This window comes from Cyprinus carpio, chromosome A13 (assembly GCF_018340385.1).
Source record: "Cyprinus carpio isolate SPL01 chromosome A13, ASM1834038v1, whole genome shotgun sequence".
NCBI classification, from domain to species: Eukaryota; Metazoa; Chordata; class Actinopteri; order Cypriniformes; family Cyprinidae; genus Cyprinus; species Cyprinus carpio.
In genome coordinates, this window is record NC_056584.1 from 179,096 (window position 1) to 197,985 (window position 18,890).

At 34.9% G+C, this 18,890-nt stretch overlaps 1 pseudogene; it reads right to left on the reverse strand.

Annotated features, from left to right (window-relative positions):
* The window catches only part of LOC109078937, a 26,213-nt pseudogene continuing 7,323 nt past the window's right edge, over nucleotides 1-18,890 (reverse strand).

Sequence of the window (18,890 nt, forward strand, 5' to 3'; positions counted from 1 at the left end):
TTAGTCAATGAAGACCCAAAGAACAGTACCGCATATGTTCTGGAAAAGCTGTTCCCAGTGAGTGTCCTGAAAACGCATCTCCCAGCTGAAAGGAAAGTAAAATCCCAGCAAAGAGTGTCCAACATATACAAATATAGAGTTCATCCTTGCAAACAAATGCACAGCAAGCTTTTCCAGATTGGGTTGACTGATAAAATTATGCTTTAAAGGAATAGTTCACCCAAAAATGAAAAAGTGCTGAAAATTAATTTACTCTTGCCATTTAAGATGTAGATGAGCTTCTTCAACTTTCTTCATCTCTCTTCTTCATGAGAGAATATGAGATGTTAATTGATGTACTAGAGTCGTGTGGATTACTTGTGGATTATTGTGATGTTTTTATCAGTTGTTTGGATTTTCGTTCTGACGGCACCCATTCACTGCAGAGGATCCATTGGTGAGCAAGTGATGTATACTAAATTTCTGAATGAAGAAACAAACTCATGTACAACTTGGATGATCTGAGGGTGAATACATTTCCTGGAAATTATTTTTTGGGGGAAAACTACTCCTTTAAAGAAAAGAAATCTCATACCAGGATAAATGAAAGTTTGGCCGCCCCACCATTCCTTAAAATCTACAAAAAAAAAATACATCACACACCCAGCAGCACAAAGGACATGTAGCCCATGCAGGTAACAACTGACAGGGTCCTGAAGACGACAGCAGATCTGTGTTGTAGGATCTGAACCATTTGACCAAGACAGCAATTGAAAACATATAGTGCAGACACATATCTTTAAGATATATCTGCTCACAAAAACAGCAAAAATGACCCTTAGAAGTGCACTGTGCTATTGAAAATCTAAATAATGGATGGACATATAGTAGTTTCTGTGCTTAGACGAAGCCAATAAGAAACATAAGCATCCAAAGTGAAGGCTTGGCACCTGCTCAGTACTGTCAATAAGTCATGTGCCTCTGTGTTTCTCAGTGCCAGGATGCTCAATGGAATTTTATCTAATGTAAAATGGCTGTGTCCCAGAGCATCGTTTATGTCAGCTGAAGTCAATCCAAAAAAAAAAACTCTTTTAGGAATAAAAACAGACATACACAGGTGCTCAATAAGCTGGTATGATGAACTGCCCATAAAAATCCAAGAAGGTATGTATGCCTGTACTTGAACAGGTAGAGTAGAGCACATACAGAAGGGGCAAAATGAGGTCAAATTTTATGTAAAAACATTTATGCAGGAAAAATAATCAGTATTTTTGCCTTGTTTCCCAGTTTAAATATTCTCAAAACAGTGTTAAGTGTTAACTAAAACCATTAAAATTGTTTTTGTAACCATTGTGAAATTAAATAAAATTTTCTAAAATATTAAATAAAAAAAAAACTTTAAATAAAAATGAACTGAAATAAAATTCAGTTAAAGTTGAAGTACTAAAATGACTAAAACTGGAAAAATAAATAGAAATATTAAAAATAAATTAAAAAATATAAAAAATAAAACTGACATAAGCACACAAAATTACTGATTCTTAAAATAAAATTAAACTGAAATCTGAAAATCCTATAATAGTATATAAATAATACAGTATATTTACCACAGTACATAAATAGTATTAATAATACCAAAATAATACCAAATTTTATTTAAATTTATTTTTAAGTTTTTTTTTTTTTTTTTTTGCTTATAACAAACCTCAAAAATTCTTTTTTTAAATTATTATTATTTTGCATGTAGAGATCAACAATCGTATGATGCCTACTGAACATTTCAGTTACATGCCATTATTTATGCTGAGGTGTTAGATGACAAATAATTTAATGTGCACCGTTCTGAAGATGTAGCGCTGACATCATCCTGCTCAATTTCACAACAGGCGGATGAGATAAGCCAGAGTTTGGCAAGATATATGGTTGGGAAAATAAAACTGCTCACTCTCTCTTGGCTGTAAAGAAGAGTGATCTAGTTGGACAGTGTATGTATCACCCGCCGCGTCTCACTCTTGTGCCAGTGGGGGTGATTATTTACAGGACGTTCTGTCGTTAGAGGTAAGTTAAACGCGTGTTTTAGCAGCCTCTGATTTGTGCCTGCTGGAGACTCATCCCTTCTTTTGTAGATGGAGAAGTAGCTGGATTTAGAGGGTCAGGAAGCACTTACCAAAGGTTTTTATTGACAGGTATAAATCCTTTGTCTCTTGTGCACTTAGAAAGGATGGCTGCAGAGATTCCCTGAGGATCTGAATAAAACAGATTTCAAATCAATGCAGACCTGTAAAGCAAGCACTATCAGACAACCCAAATGCAGCACCGCCATAAAAAATCAAGTAGTTTAGATGATGCTCCCGAGAGGTGAAACCCCTCAAACTAACACATGCAACACAGATCCATCTCCTCATGCTGCTGCAAAAGCTCTTAGTTTTTCTCAAGTGTTACATTTCTACATTGCAATTTTTTTAACACCCCAGGTAATTAGGTATAAATTTAAGTAATCGATATCACCATACTTTCCAAGTTTACTGATGACAAAGAATTGCAAACATTCTGTATTACAAGTTTTCTTAAATATGTTTGAATATGCAAATGAGGCATTAATTCAATATGCACAAATTTGCATAAATTTCAGAAACAGAAATCATTGGATAAAGCCATGGTTCAAAATATTTGTTTTATTTTTTTAACATATTAAAGGTTTTTACAGGGGGATTTTGGATATCTCTTTTTATCTCTTTATAAATCAGAAAATGCTGTTTAAATCACCATGTTTTCAGGAAATAAACATAAAATCATCAAATGATATTTGGACAGAACCCTCTGTAATAACCTTCAAAATTTTAAATGTAAAGTTTGGTGTATGTAAGTGCTACTCAAGTTGGGATTTCTGGCTCAATGCATAGGAAAAAACTCATTTTGAGAATGCAGCCTTTAAGAAAACAAAAGCAAATAGATCAAATACAATAAACACTTTAAAGTTTATTATGTATGTTTTCTTTCCACTTGTCTAAAACAACAAGTTATGAATATCCAAATAACCCCAAATTTTTTAAATTGACTAGGGCATGAATACACTGTTTTCAGCGTCTTGCCTTAAAAGCTGAAAAAAAGTTAGTATCTTTGTTAAAACAGGCTCATTTAAGGCAACATTGTGCCTTTTGTGATAATAGACAGTCAGCATCCAAACCTGCTTGTTAGGAGGATATCCATCATTTGTATAGATGACAGAATCAATGGTGTGGAAATAGTCTGACTGGCTCTAGATTGAGTCTCCAGGCTATGCAGGCAGGATGTGGGACAATCATTGCTATGTGGGGCAATCACTCAATTTTCAATCTTAAAACTGCGGAGTAGTGATCGTTGAACTTTAATTAACTCAGGGTTCTTGTTTATTGGGATGGCGGAGCACAAACGGCTTCAAATCATCCCACAATCTGACAAAGGACTCTGACAAACGATGACAAGACAAACTCTCTCCCTCTAGACGCACACAGTTTTATGACCGTTGATACGGTGGGAGGTAATTTTTGTTTAACCAGTATAACGTGTGTGTAGAGCACATTAACAGCACAAGAGGCAGTTCAAGATGAGCTCTCCAGAGATGTCAATGATAATTGATTGTTTGCTTGTGCTATGGGCTGCGCAGTATTTATCGTGAAGCATGAAGCCTGCAGCGGTCTTGTTGTTCGCCTGAATCCTTAGTTATATGCTCTGTGGTCCGATCCACAATCCATATTTTCACTGACGTCAGGGTAGGGATGAAGTATTGGGGAAAAGTTTAGAGGAAAAGAATAAGACATTTCAACAGATGCTTTACAGCATATACAAATAAGGACTATTTCCAAACAGCTTGCTATTCTATCTTCGAAAACTTGATTGCTTATCACTAAATCTGAATAAAAAAGAAGAATTTATTTAAATAGTATGCAAGTGCTATATTTTAAATAAACCATCTTTGTGTTGCAAAATCAGAGACTAAGGCAGTGTGTGAACAGTAGTGGCATAATTTTTGCTGTTGGCTAGTTTATTTTATCATGCTGTGCCTCTAGGTAAAGTGAAATAGATCTCTGTTCATTTATTTCAGCACCCCGAGCAGTGTGGCCCCATAATGCTGGGCCAATATGATTCAACATACAGTTATAATGACCCGATTTGTCATAGAGCTTGGGAATAATGAAATTTAAAATACTGGGATCAGGCATCTGCGTACTGTGGGTCTGGGCTAACAAAAAGCACACTCAAAAATCTACACTGTGAGAAGAAGAGGAGAATTGTGATTAGGGTACACACTAAAATGTGTATATAAAAGAAAATATCCTTCAGATATAATACACAAATACAAAACGTTAACAATGGCGTAAGAAAAATAAAGTAAAAACCTGATTACAAAAAAGAAAAACAACTTACATTTTGATTTTTTAATATTTTTTTTAAATGATTTAAGCATAAACCTCACTAAATGTTGTTAGATTTATAGTAACTTATGATTAGTTTACAGCTTTATTAATCACCTTGCAGCAAATACAGTAGTTTACGACTACAGTGGTGCTTTACATAAATAGAATATGCTTGGATGTAAACATTTATAAATGTAAAAAACACAAAACATCCACTATGTTTGTTAAAAAAGACTACAGTATATGTTAGGGCTGGTTCACACAGAACATGTTTTTCCATTCCACTTCCATTGTCTTCCTATGTAAAATGCACTTGATTGACGTGTTTGACCATTGCGCTCACACCTCACATTTTTTTGAAGCATCTCGCGCATGACACGCCATTCCAAAAAGCAGTGCTCAAGTTAAAATAAGTTAAAATAAAATCTCATATTCCACAAGCACAAGGCTACGTAAAGGACTAGACTACAAAATGTATATAAAAAAGAATATGCAAATGTAATAAGCAAATATTTTTAATTAAATTCACTGTTTTCAAACAGGTTTCCCAAACACTCCCTTTGTCTCTCATTAGTTGGATAAACAGATAGCCCCGCCCCAAATTCACACCATTGGATAAGTGTAGCTGTTGTTGGGGCAGGTTCAAACAAACAAAGCAATGTTTTGCTTGTGCAGAAGTTTTTTCTGAAAAGGTTCAACCTACAAATGGCTTACTTATAGTTGTTTCTACAATTTATGCTTGGATAAGTACTTAAACATCAAAATAATTACATACCTTAAGTAAAAAATCAATGTGAAGAAAAAACAACCAAAATAAAGCTCCCTAGGAAGCAATGAAGTATAAAGGATATATATCTTGGCACAAAAGAGAGATCCTATGAGTAAGAACAGACATTGTGTCAGCTTTCTGGAGGTGCATATGTCTGTCATAATTTAATGAAATGTACTCATAAAACAGATGTAATTTATGGAAGGGACATTTAGAAAAATTTGCACACTCATATACATGGCCCAACTTCAAATCTTTAGTCCTTAACATATAAAAACAAATGAGATACAAGCTTTGCTAAGCTCCAACATTCTTTCTCATATTAAAAACCAGCTGTGCAAGAATGCCCGTAAGCGAAGCCATTGCTGAGAAATGCAGGTCATCTGCCCCCATCATCCACAGCTTTATGTCTAGTTTGCCAGACAAAACCCCTCCATCAGCACCTGTTGTCTCTAGAGAGGGCATTCCAGCAGCTCTGCCTCCAGAAGTCCAAAACAAAACACAGAGGCAAGGTTTTTCATGGAAAAGAATCCCGTAAACTCCCCTTTTGTGTAAATCCTCTGATCAATGCTGCGTTGTGCAGAAACATGATTCTCGCTTAATAACCCTGAATAAACGACTACACAATTCGCTTTAAACACTGCATATAACTTGAGCTTGCTTAACTTGTCATGCTCATTAAAACTGAAAAAAAAAAAAAAAAAAAAAAAGTGGGAAGAGTGGGAATGTAGAGAGGGTTAATTAACCCGACATGGTGCAATCAAAAAACCTTTCTGCAAGGGAAGGAAAGCAGTAAGTGAACTGTGTGCTGCCCTGGAAAACATTTCTAGTAGCACATGGCCATTTCCCCTGAGACAGGGGTTTAAGCATCCTCATGCACTTCCCACCCAGCCCAGCTTCTGCTCCTTTTGTCTGTGGGACCACCCAAATGGAGCACTTAACCCTCAAATCTGCCAGCCGTTCACTGTTGTCATCTCAATCTAAGATCTAATCCCTTTTTTGTTTCATAAACGCAAATCTCAGTGCCAACCTATAGCACAAAGGTCATAGTTTAGTTTAACTCTCATGTTCTGCTAAGACTGATCTGAAATTGACATTTTACATGTTTGGGGTCCCAGAGACCTCAATGCTGGATGTGTAAAAAATAATAGACTTCAAAATTACATAATTCTTCCTGAGAGTGAAAAATTATTATATACTTTTTTTTTTTTTTTTTAATAACCAATGCTTGTATTCAATAAAGATGCATTACATTCAGACAAAAGTATTTTTGATCAAATAAATGCAGCCTTGGTGTGCATAAGAGGCTTCTTTCAAAAACATAAAAAACTGCATTGACCTCAAACTTGAATGGTGATTTAAAGTGACAATTTTATATGCAGGACATCCAACTATTTTATCAGCTTTTTAAAAAAAAAAAAAAAAAAAAAAAAAAAAAAAAAAAAAAAAAACGTTTCTCATTAGACTTACAAATGTCATTAATCATCAACATGAAACTTAATGCTAAGTATGTTTTTTTAAGCTATTAAACTTTTTAACCCTTTTTAACTAAATAATAATTAAATCAAAACTTTTTTTGTCATGCATGTTTAAACAAAGAACCAGTGGAAATTATTATGCAATAATCAAAAAAAACAACCAGACATCTGTGAGCTGAACAACCAATCCAGTTCAGTCCCAAGAGGGGTGTGATAACAATCTTTGCCTTGGAATTCATTCAGTGCAAATAACATATCATATGACACCTACCTATTTCATAAACTGTCTACAACTACAAGCAATATAATATTTGCACATACAGGGCTTTGCTGTATTTTGCAGTACCTGCTATTGAAATCTGCTTTTTTTCATTTTTCATATAAGTGTGTGTGCACATACCAGGATGAGGGCCCAAAGTAGGAATCGTGCCAGGATAACTTTATTCATTTTATGAAAAACAGAAGAATCTTTCCAGCCTATGGACACAAAGATTATTTCCAGTATTAGACTAAATACGTAACTTTTTCACTTTTTCAAGCAAAATGGTGCATATTAGGCTTGCACTGTGGGCCAAATAGGTCATAATCCTATAAGTAAACTAAAGTAATAACAGCAAATAAACAGCAGGACAAATAATGCTTATCATACGTCATACTGATATCATGTTCGGACAGAGAGAGAGAGGATGTGAGTGGCCGTTGTGGCCCTGAAAAAGAGCTCAAGTTTCAATGCTCCCCGTGCAGCAATGCACGGCTGTGAAGTTGGCTGTGCTCACTGATTAATTCGGTGATGACGAATGAGCCTCAGCCGAGGACGCTGGAGCGGACGGACACAGACGGAGAGAGGCCGACCCCTGCCGTGATCTCAAAGACATGTTGATTGACGGGCTTGGTGCTAACTGTTTTTTGCCTCCGCCCACAGGGATTTCAGCAGTGCAACTGAGTTTGCACGTCTAGTTCTCACTGGTCACCGGGGCACTGTCTCCATCAAAGGGTGAGAAACTTTTCTGACCTTTGCCAGAGACGCACACATCTGTCCAGAGCAGCAAGGACCGCTGAGACAGAACAGCTGTTTGTCTAAGAGAGCTGCCAGCAAATCCAGGCCAATATTATAGATTTGTCATTGCTCGTTGAACTAAAAGTAAAATTAATCAATGAGACAAGAAGAGAACATGCTGAAAAATCAATGATCTATAGTCTGTGAAATACACAGTTTAGAGAAGTCACATGTTGGGCTTTGGATTAGTTTTAGACTTTGTCTGTCATTTGTCACTGGATGTCCTTGTCTTTGGTGCATTGTCCTTCAATAGGTAAATTTGATTATTTTTTTTGTAATTTGTAATTAATTTTTATTTTTTTTACATATTTAACAATTTTTTTGTCTTATTTATATGGCTAGTTCTCTGATCCCCCCCCCCATTTATGTTAGGTTGCATTGGAACTGTTTTTGTGCTCTTTTCATCACAACAACAGAATAACTGTGCATATTGTACCTAAAATGTAGTCAATATTACTTATACTCAATATTAACTAGTACTCAGATGTGTTTATAGGATTATTTATGTTAATAGCAATATTTAATTTGAAATACTGTATCTTCAATTACCTGCATGCCAAAGAAATCCCATGACTATGCAATTAATTGTACCCAGTACACCCTCTAGTTCAAAAGGCTCTATTGTACGATATAAGACCTACTTAAACAGAAATTATATATTTTCTTATTTTAATCCATATAATATCAATATAAATGCCATTTTAATCATTATAACTAGCTGTGATTTCACTTAAGCAAGTGATAATTTACAATCGGTGAGGCCATTAATGCAAATAATCCTCTGTGTGAAGCTTACTACATGACTAGTCACTAAGTCAGTCAATAAATTGATTTTGAAACCATGGAGAAATACAAGAGACACATTAATATCACAGTGTAGGAAACTGGTTGCCAGGGGCAAAGGTCAAATATACATTTTAGTTCTTTTTATATATAAGAAAGCCAACAGATCTATCAGAATCAAGTATTCAGTATTAGATATTTAAAGCACTGAAGTGGTTAATGATGATCGTTAATGATTCTCACCTTGCATGTTGGATATCAGAAGATGTCGTCCCCAAATAACCACCTGTCTATATATGTGGCTGCTCGTTCTGTGCAATTGGGGTAGAAACCATCATCTCCAATACCACCAGCTCCTAAATAACCACTAGTAGTGGAGATACAACGTAATATGCACTACCATTCAAATCAAAAGTTTGATGTTGGTATGATTTTTGGTTTCTGAAAGAAGTCTCTTATGCTCACCAAGTCTGCATTTGATCAAAAATACAGTAAAAACTGAAATATTGTGAAATATTACTATAAATAACTTTTTTTCTATTTTACTATTTTAAAATCTGATGGCAACATAATTCATTATTCAGTTTATTTAGTCATAGCACATATTGTTCCAAAAAAGCTTTGCAAGGAAACAGCCAATGGGAACAGTTACAAAAAAGACATTTATTTGAAAAGTCTTTAGTATTTAATTATTTAGATGGAAGTGCCTTTGGTCCTAGCAAAATTAGAGGCTTGCACTGTGTTGCAACACAAGGACAATGACTGTGAGGTCAAAATGTTTTTTTATATTCAAGCAGAGTTAGCAGTGCTCTGCATGTGATCATCAATGTCATGATGGGTCGGACACACAGTAAAAAATCTTGAAGGAGAGGAGAAGGAGGACGTAAATGGAAGGATGAGCGGATACAAGAGAAAAAAAGGGGAGAGAGATAAAGGAAGATGAATCCTTTCTCCCTGCCTCCTTTTAGTGCACATGACAAACTGAAATTGGCTAATTATCCCCTCTGAAGCAGCCGCCAAACACTCATAAATCACAGATCTCATAAGAAACACACAACACGGGCTTGTACGGCCCGCACCCTCATGCGTTCACCATCTCACAAACACAACGGGGACACAAATGACCATATTGCAATGCATATATATGCGCATGTCGTGATGATGTAAATGTACAACATTACTGCCATCCCACATATATTCTCAGAGGTGCACTTGTGTAATAATGCCAGCATTTGTGTCACCCGAGGAATTAGCTTGATGTATGAATGACATTATTATTATGTTAATAAAGGGATGAACTGCAGTTACCTCAGCCTTGACAGACACATTTACACATTAATTATTGAATGCACAGGATTTTTATATTCAATATTATGTTTGTTTTTTGTGAGTGTGACAGTTAATCTCCTTCACAAAAGTATGGTCAAAGCCTGATGCTAAAATGAATTCACATAGGGCAGTTCGGAACAGGCAGTAAGAAAGTGAGACACAACCACATGGTCTCCAGCAACACAATGAAGATCCACTCAGGACAGTAAAACCAAAGGACGAAATAGGTGAAACCCAAATGCTGGAGCACTCCGGGTATCCGTAGCCAGGACCAGGATACTAACACATTTATTCACACAAAAACATAAACATACAAGATTACTATTACAGATTATTGATGGAAAAACACACTTATATATAATGTATTTTAATAGGTTTGCATTTAATAGTAGTCAGCAAGTCAATGGTGGGTTTTGTTTCTTTAGCTATACGAGTGCTTTTCATATAGATTCTATATCTTTTCTCATGGATTCATTACTGTTAAAATATTGTCCTGATTTTACAAAGATTTAACAGGGATTTCTTAATAGTTATGAATTCAGACCTTTTCTGTCCTGACATAAATTATCTAAAAATACACTATATCGTGGGATAATAGCATGTAAGTATATAATATTTGAAAAATATCATTATATATAACTTTTATAATTAATATACATACTTTTAAAATTAACATAAATTAGAAACTACTTAAACTGAGATATAAACAGTATGTGTATTCATTTAACTATAAAACCTAACAGATTTTTTTAAGAAGTTCTATAGATCAAAGAATCGTGAAAAGAAAAATGACCATGGTTTCCACAAAAATATTAAGTAGAACAACTATTTTTCAACATTGATGATAATAAGAAAGGTTTCTGAGCATCAAATTAGCAATTTTATCATGATTTCTGAGCAATGGCTGCTTGTTGAAAATTCAGGTTTTGCCATCACATGAATAAATTACAGTTTAAAACTTAAAATATATTAAAATAGAAAAAAGTTATTTTAAACTGTAATATTATTTTACAACATTGGTGTTTTTACTATCAAATAAAATGTAGCCTTGGTGAGCATAAAAATATTAAAAAAAACATACCTACCCTAAGCATTTGAAATGTACTTTTCACAGTATATACACCAGGAAAACTATATGTATTTATTTCCTGGTTCAGTTAATTAAATAATTTTATTAATAATATATAATTCAAAAAATCTAGAACTACTACTGTGAATACACCAGCGAAACCAGTAGCAAAGAATATAAAATACATTTTAGATAAGATATTACTGTACATCTAAGGTCTGAACCCTTCTAGTGTGTTGTGCACTGAAGAGCAGATTTATGTTCATAACATAGGCTAATGATGATTTTGCTGACCAGACCAGGCTGAGGTGAGAAGTATTTCACTGCAGGACTCTAGAAGTGTGATCTATCCTGCCGGAGACTAATAATGCTTATCTGAGGAGATGTTGGTGGGGAGGGTGATGGGAGTGAGAGCGAGATATAGATCGAGAGATTGATGGTAATCTGCACATTAGTTAATTGAATACCTCTTTGTGGCACGTACCAAGGCGGGGCCACAAGAAACAATATAATACTGATCATTGATCCAACAAATCAAATAAAAAGGCGGAAAACACTCCACCTCTGTGCATGGAGAAAGGAAGTTTTAATTGGTTCAGTGACTAATGGTATCTGTCAATTAAATCCCATATACACACACTTTCTACAGCAAATCGCAGTCAGTAATTTTGCAGGAAAGATTAGTTTACAATCAACGTCTTAATGCTTTGAAAGTGTTTCTGTGTTTACTGTTGTTCAGATGTGAGTTAAATGTGGAAAGGAGAAACGGTAGGGTAATTATTATTCAAAAGTGGGGACTGTTTTACTAGATTTTCCATGGACCATAGAAAAAAAAGCATAATTCATATTTTTCTATGATTGCTGTTCTTTAAATTATGTTCCTAAGGACAGACAGACTGACCAAAATCTTCACTAGTGCCCATGTTAAAAATAGATTATTATTAGTCAAATAATTTTCAATGAATTGTAATAGATATTTTGTTGCATTTAGAATTCCAGTATATTGGGGGAAAGGAATTGTTTCTAAACATCATTCTTAGTGATCCACAGGCTGAGGTCTTAGATATGGAAAGAGTAAATTTTGCATTTTAGGGTAAAAGCTGTAATTACATTACATGAAGTTCCATAAAATCCACTGTGCAGCTGGCATGATGAAACCCTATCTGTGATAATTGACCATTAACGCCAGGCTTGTTTTTGCTCTGTGCACCTCTGTTCAACGGCTCCAGATATTATGATTGCCACTGGATCACTGGAAAGTATCACAACATTTTTGTTAACTTAGTTACACATCCATCCTGCCAGACGGCTAAGCTGCTTTGGCTAATGTACAGTATGAGCACTGCTCTCCACTGACCTGTCACACGGCTCTCCCTGCCCTCCTCGCTTCACCCTGACAGTCCTAATGTGCTGCTGTGAGACCCTGGATCAGAAATTTTGTTTTTCTCTCTTTCATCATTAACAGAGGGTAACTGACTTCATTTGCAAAGTGAGGATTTGGTGACTTCAATATGTAACACTTTCGTATTACTTGAGAAAAAGTTCACAGTCTATGTTAGTAAGCGGGCAGATTGAAGGATGCAGGTCACTCTTTGTCTGGTATCAGTCACCGCCAGCCAGAATGGGACAACAACTGTAATGAATCTTCTTGGTTTCTATTGTACTTTGATAATGCCAGTGCAATCAAACTGAGGCATGTGCACCACTGATTTTGTGGACTGTCAATGCAACTAAATTATTATTAAAAATGGAAAAATAAGTTGCACAAATACTGTAGGTACAAACACATATGATTTTCTCATAGAAAAGACGGTCTTTCCCACACAACAAAACAGCATCACTGGCAGTTCAGATGGAATTTGTTTGGTCAGGATTTAAAGTTGAATCCCCTTTGACTCTAAATAAATTATATATAATATTATGTATATATATAGATATTATATATATATATATATAAATAAATACATTTAAACACTATTGTGCATCACTACTGATAATTATGTGTGCTTTTGGGACTGGTTAATGCAAAATTTAAAGCAATTCTGATTTTTGCATCAAGAAACATTTGATTTTGTAAATGAATTTGATTGTGTATGCGTGGCTTTTTATGAACAATTGTTCTCTTTTAACATTTCCATAACAAACTACTGCATTGCTGGGTCTCTATACATAGAGGAATCTGTATTCATTTAATCATGCAGGCCTTTTTTAAAGTATTACAAGCTTTATGTATACTCTGAGAGAAAGAAAGATTAATTGGCATGGGCAAAGCATTTTAAATGTTGGTGGGTTGGAAAAGCCTTAAATCTGTATGGTTTTGAAGGCAGATCCAAACTGTTGGACTGAAGTCCCACTCTTTTCCATTTTAATCTCAAAAATGGAAAGTAATAATTCTCCATCGATTCATTAAGCACATGCTGGCAGCTCACCAAGGCATCACAAGATCAGCTACTGTGAGACCTGCAACGTACATGGAAAAAGACATTCACACACATGAAAACACACACACGAAAACATCTGGTGCATGTCTGTCTACAGTTGCTGGAAAGTTGGCTGTTTGATTGACAAGTAGGAAATGCATTATTGTATTGCTGAATGACTGACAACATTAGTTTTATCCTCATAATCACACTTAACTGTAAACAATGCTGTCACTCAGAGTGTAGTAACTGATGATAAAATATTGTGTGCCCTTAAAACATTGTTTTCTCATTATTTTTCGATTTCAGACAGCAAATGATTTATAAATGCTCATACAGCCATGACAGAGGAGGCCTCACAGTAATATGAAAATCCATCTGCTTTCCCTTATGATCAATACAATTCTGCTGATATGATGAAGAGGCCATTATGAGCCTTAAATTGAGTTCATCTGTGAATACTCCAGGAGATGTGCTTCGTAATAGACCCCTATTAAAATTTAACATGCAACCCATTCTCATCTGCGTCCTTTGAGGATGTTCATCCAAAAGTCATACCATAGATGTAGAAACGCATGCTGAATTAAAGTCTTTTTGATAAAGCAGCACTTTATCTGATGTTGGCACATTATATCTTTGGTAGTCTGTGAAGATTTATAAGGCATCATTTTAGCTTTATTTGTTAATTAAACTTAATTTGTGATATTTATCTAAAAATGCCTAAATAATAACTTTAGGACACATGCTAGGTGTGTGTTCTTAACTCACTCAATAATGGCTTTGAAAGCTTCAGTGAGTAAGACTGATTAAAATTTTATCAGAAAATTATTAAAAAAAAAAAAAAAATTAATGAAAAGATATTCAAAAACAATATTAAGCAAATATAAAGCCCATTAATGCTTAATATAGTTAACGAAAAGATTTCAACAATAGCTGTCAGAAGCACTTTCACTTGATTCTTTTTTTTAATTTTATTTAACCAATTGAAATTCAGATATTAAAATTTTTTAACCTACAACATACAATACCATTCAAAAGTTTGGGGTTAGTAAGATTTTGTTTTAAAGAATGTAATGCATTTATTCAGCAATGATGCATTAAATTAATCAAAAGTGACAATAAAGACAATAAATAATTAAAAAAACAAAAAAAACAAACAAACAAAAAACTATTGTACAGTGATAAACAAATGAACAAAAATAAATTATCTTTACAATACCCTTTGCTACCTCATCTGTCACTTGTACAATTGAGGTAAACTATCAGTATTATGGATCATAAGGCCAGAGGGTGTGGCAGTTGTTTTATATATCAGAGATGAAATGCTGTGTAAGGTAATGCAACCTAAGCATTATGAATCACTCAGGAAATGAACGGTTGTCCTTTGAATCGCCTCACCAAGAAGTGCTGACTAAAGCCCTCCACTGTAATTTATTGTAGACGTGTAACTTAGCACAAGAAAGCCAAGATGCAACTTACTGTGCATGATTGAACACTACATTGAATTAGCAACAGTAGGAGATGCTTTTTTATTGCGCATCAGAAAATGCATGTTTGCACTATACAGCATAAATATACCCGTGGACATGAAACTGATTTTTGTGATCAGACCCTGAGACACCACCTCAGTTATTAAACTGACAACACTCGGATCATGGCGTTGAAGTGTGTTCTTTTGGTTTCTTTATGTATAAGAAAACACTGAGAAACCAAAGCACTGTATGGACCTTCAGATAAACTTCATTTTATCTAAACGATCTAAATTTTCCTCACCAAATTCAATTAGGAGATCAGAACAGAGACCATTACTGCTCCTTTTAGGCCTAACCTGCTGATACAAGATTTTAATCACATGCCATCCTCTAAAGAGCACTATTAAAGCAAGCATGCCTTTGTCTTTCTTCTCTCTCTCTTTTACACATATTCTCTTTTTCACACACACTTTGCGACTACATCCATTAGTGTCCATAGTAACGATGACAAAGGTTAAGCCATTTTCAAGATGGGACTATGGCACAATGTTTGCAATATAGCATGTTATAGCCAGTAATTTTAATTTAAAAACCCTTAGTGTTTGGAAGGTTTTTACTCTCTCTCTCTCTCTCTCTCTCTAAAAAAAAAACCCTTCCAGGGCAAATAATGCATTTAATCACTTTAAGCTTCCTTTGTCATTCTGTCATAACCTGTAAGTTATCAAAAAACTGCAACAGAGACTAAAACAATGTTGTGTCTTTGTTTTGCCTCTCATTAACCATTGTCGTTAACAAGTACAAAATGTATTTTGGCAGTAACTCCCAGTGTATATTTGTCATTGTCATTTTATCCCAGAGCTATAGCTCTTTGTAATTCCTGAGCGGGTACATTTGTAATTTATATATACTGCAGTTCTCACAGTACAAATCCTGAGATTTCAAATAAAACAAGTACAGGTATCACTTGAATACTTAAATATGACAAATTGTTAAAATCAAGGAGTTGAATAACATGACTTGCAGCAGGAGTACAATATGAATGATTTACATTCAAATTACATAGCTGATGCTAATCATTTGCGATTTGTAATGTACTGTATATAAAACACATCTGTGATTTTTATTTACTGCAGTTTCCACTGTAACAAGCCTGAGATATCAAATTAAACTAGTGCAGGTAAAATTGATTTCATTAAATATTTAAATGTCAAACTATTAAAAATTGTAGAGCTGAATAACATGACTCTCAAGGTGAGTATGATAGGAAAATGATTCACATTCAAATTTATTTACATAAATAAAAGGTACTGTTCACCTAAAATGATAATTCTGTCATCATTTACTCAACCTTAAGTTGGTCCTAACCTTTAAAAGTTTTTTCTTCTGTTAAACATAAAAGAAGATATTTTGAAGAATGTGGGTAACCAAGATATGATGGTCTGCACTGACTATCATAGTATGGAAAAAATCAATGAGGAAGTCAATGGGGACCATCAACTATTTGGTTACCCACATTTTTTTCAAAATATCTTCTTTTGTGTTCAGCAGCAAAAAGAAATTCATACAGGTTTGGAACAACATGAAGGTGAGTAAATGATGACAGAAGGTTCATTTTTGGTTGATCTATCCCTTTCACGCCAGTCACCAAGAACAAAACGAAATGTTTCATGAAGAGTAAAGGGCTTTATGTTAGCAAAATGTCTTGTTTCCTGTTTAGGAAATTACGGGGTATATTTAACTAAATGAGCACATTTTGAAGTACATTTGCTGTTCGAGTAACTTGTCATCACCAAAGACCAAACCACCAATGTCAATTTGTAATCACAAATATGAGGAAACTGGCTCCAGGCTTTTGGCTTGCGAGATTAAAAACCAAATCCTTTTTAAAAAATTAAAATGCAAACAAATTCTACAGTTATACTATATATCATGTTGATGGCATCTGATGAATTGAGGGTGCTGTTCTTCAGCTCTGAGAAAAACCATAGCCATAACAATTTCACCAGGGTGGTGGAGGGATGACAGATGCTTCTGTCTTCAGTGAAAAGTTTTGACTCATTGCTGGACAAGGCCATATTTCATGTTATACAGCAAGGGAGTTGCAACGCTACAGGCTTTCTCTAGGTTGATATTCTCACAAAGAGCCAAAGACATCCACTGACATTATTAAAGTGTATAGCCAAATCAGAGATCCCATGTGTATTTTGTAGTGTTGATTTTGTTTTGGACCCGCAATAGCTGCAAAGCTCTTGTGAAATATCATGCATTTGTTGAAGAATCTAATATTACCTCGGTATCATGAATCAACAGACCTGACAAGCCAGCTGTGATGTCATCCTCTGAGTCTATATGTATGAGATGATGTCTACATCATATTCAAATTCAGCACTCTAGTGCCAGATTACAGAATACTTAGGCTGAAATGAAGGAAACATTGAAACAAAGAACCAAAGTCTCCAGCCACACTGATAAAACCATTAAGCTTATGGAAATGGACTGTTTAGTATCCAAAGGCTTAAAATGCAGGTATAGACTGAGTGGAACATCTGTTTTTATCAGCACTGCGGTTTACAAGGAATATCATTAAAAATGTGAATGGAGCATTTATGAATTGTGCTGAAAGTTTCACATAAAAAGGCTGAGGGGAAAAAAAATGTATGGTGACGGGCAAGTCTAAGAACCATAAAAGCTTGTTTATTCTTACTGTCCATGATAGTACAAATTGTCACTGGTGATTGCTATCGGAAAAGCACTTTTGCAACACACATGGATTATCCATTACACAAACATCTTGATCTGGGAAGTCATATCCTCTCCAGCTCCAGATCTACAGCCTGCTGAATATGTGCTGATATGCTGTTTGTATTTTTACATCAATTACTGGGAAGTGAGAGGTCAAAGCCATAGCAGCTTCCTGTTTCGGGAGAGGCGTGCTTCTGCGTTTGCCCCCGAGCCAACTATCAAGCCCTGCTAGGCTTCTCGATTAAATCACATCACCCTTGCTCAACAGCAATCCACTGTTCCCCTCCACAGAGGCAAAATATATTAGAGATGATGCCTCTGTAAACAATGGCTCGAATGAGTGTATGTCCAGCCTGTGACCCCTTACAATCTCTTTAGTCCCACAATACATTCTCTGAGTGAATGCCGCCATCAAGCCAATGACAACTGATAGGTTTTAATAAGTTCATAGAATTTAGAGTTCCGCTGGTTCAAAATTAAGTTACCATTTTAGGCCAAATAACTGAAAAGTCATTTTTTTTGGCACATACCCTCGAAATGTGTCCAGTGACTTCAGTCTTGATGACTTTAATTTGCTTTTGTCCACAATATATATATATATATATATATATATATATATATATATATTACTGTTACATGTGTAATATATCATTAATATAACAATAAATATTCATACATATAATATATATATATATATATATATATATATATATATATATATATACACACACATACACATAAATACATATGCATTTTTACATTCATACACATATTTATAACATATATTTTACTGTATTAGCATTTGACACTGTTTTGTCAGGAAAAATGAATGATTATGGTTTGTCAAATGTGCATACTATAAATAAATTCATGTTTAAAATCAGTCATGGCTTTGGCCATATTTGAGGAGCATTAGCAGCCTAGTACATGTTCGGGAAGCATGAATAGTTTCTCTCATTTTCAAAGAAATATGTTCCCATTCACCATATGGTCTTGTGACAGCAGTGAGATCCATCACAAAGGAATTAGCATTTCCCTCTTCCTGCTCTGGCTCTCCAAACAACTGGATGATAGGCCGCAGACAAAGCTAATCAAACTTTCAGACCAGGACAATCAGACAAAATCTCAGAAAATTAAACTATATCCTCTACAAGGCTCCTTGTATATCTCTATCAGCCATTTGCTTTTAGATGTGATCATCCTGGAAATTGCAGATTACAATTGCTATGAACTAACCATAAACAAATGCACAGTTTATGATGCTTAACATCTGTTCCTATTGTATCAAGTATGAACCGTTTTGCCCTCACCATTTCAATGTAGTCTTGAGACCTTCAACTGCAGATATGGTTCTTTAGCCTCTGTGTACAGCTGCATCTGTAGTGGTATAAAACA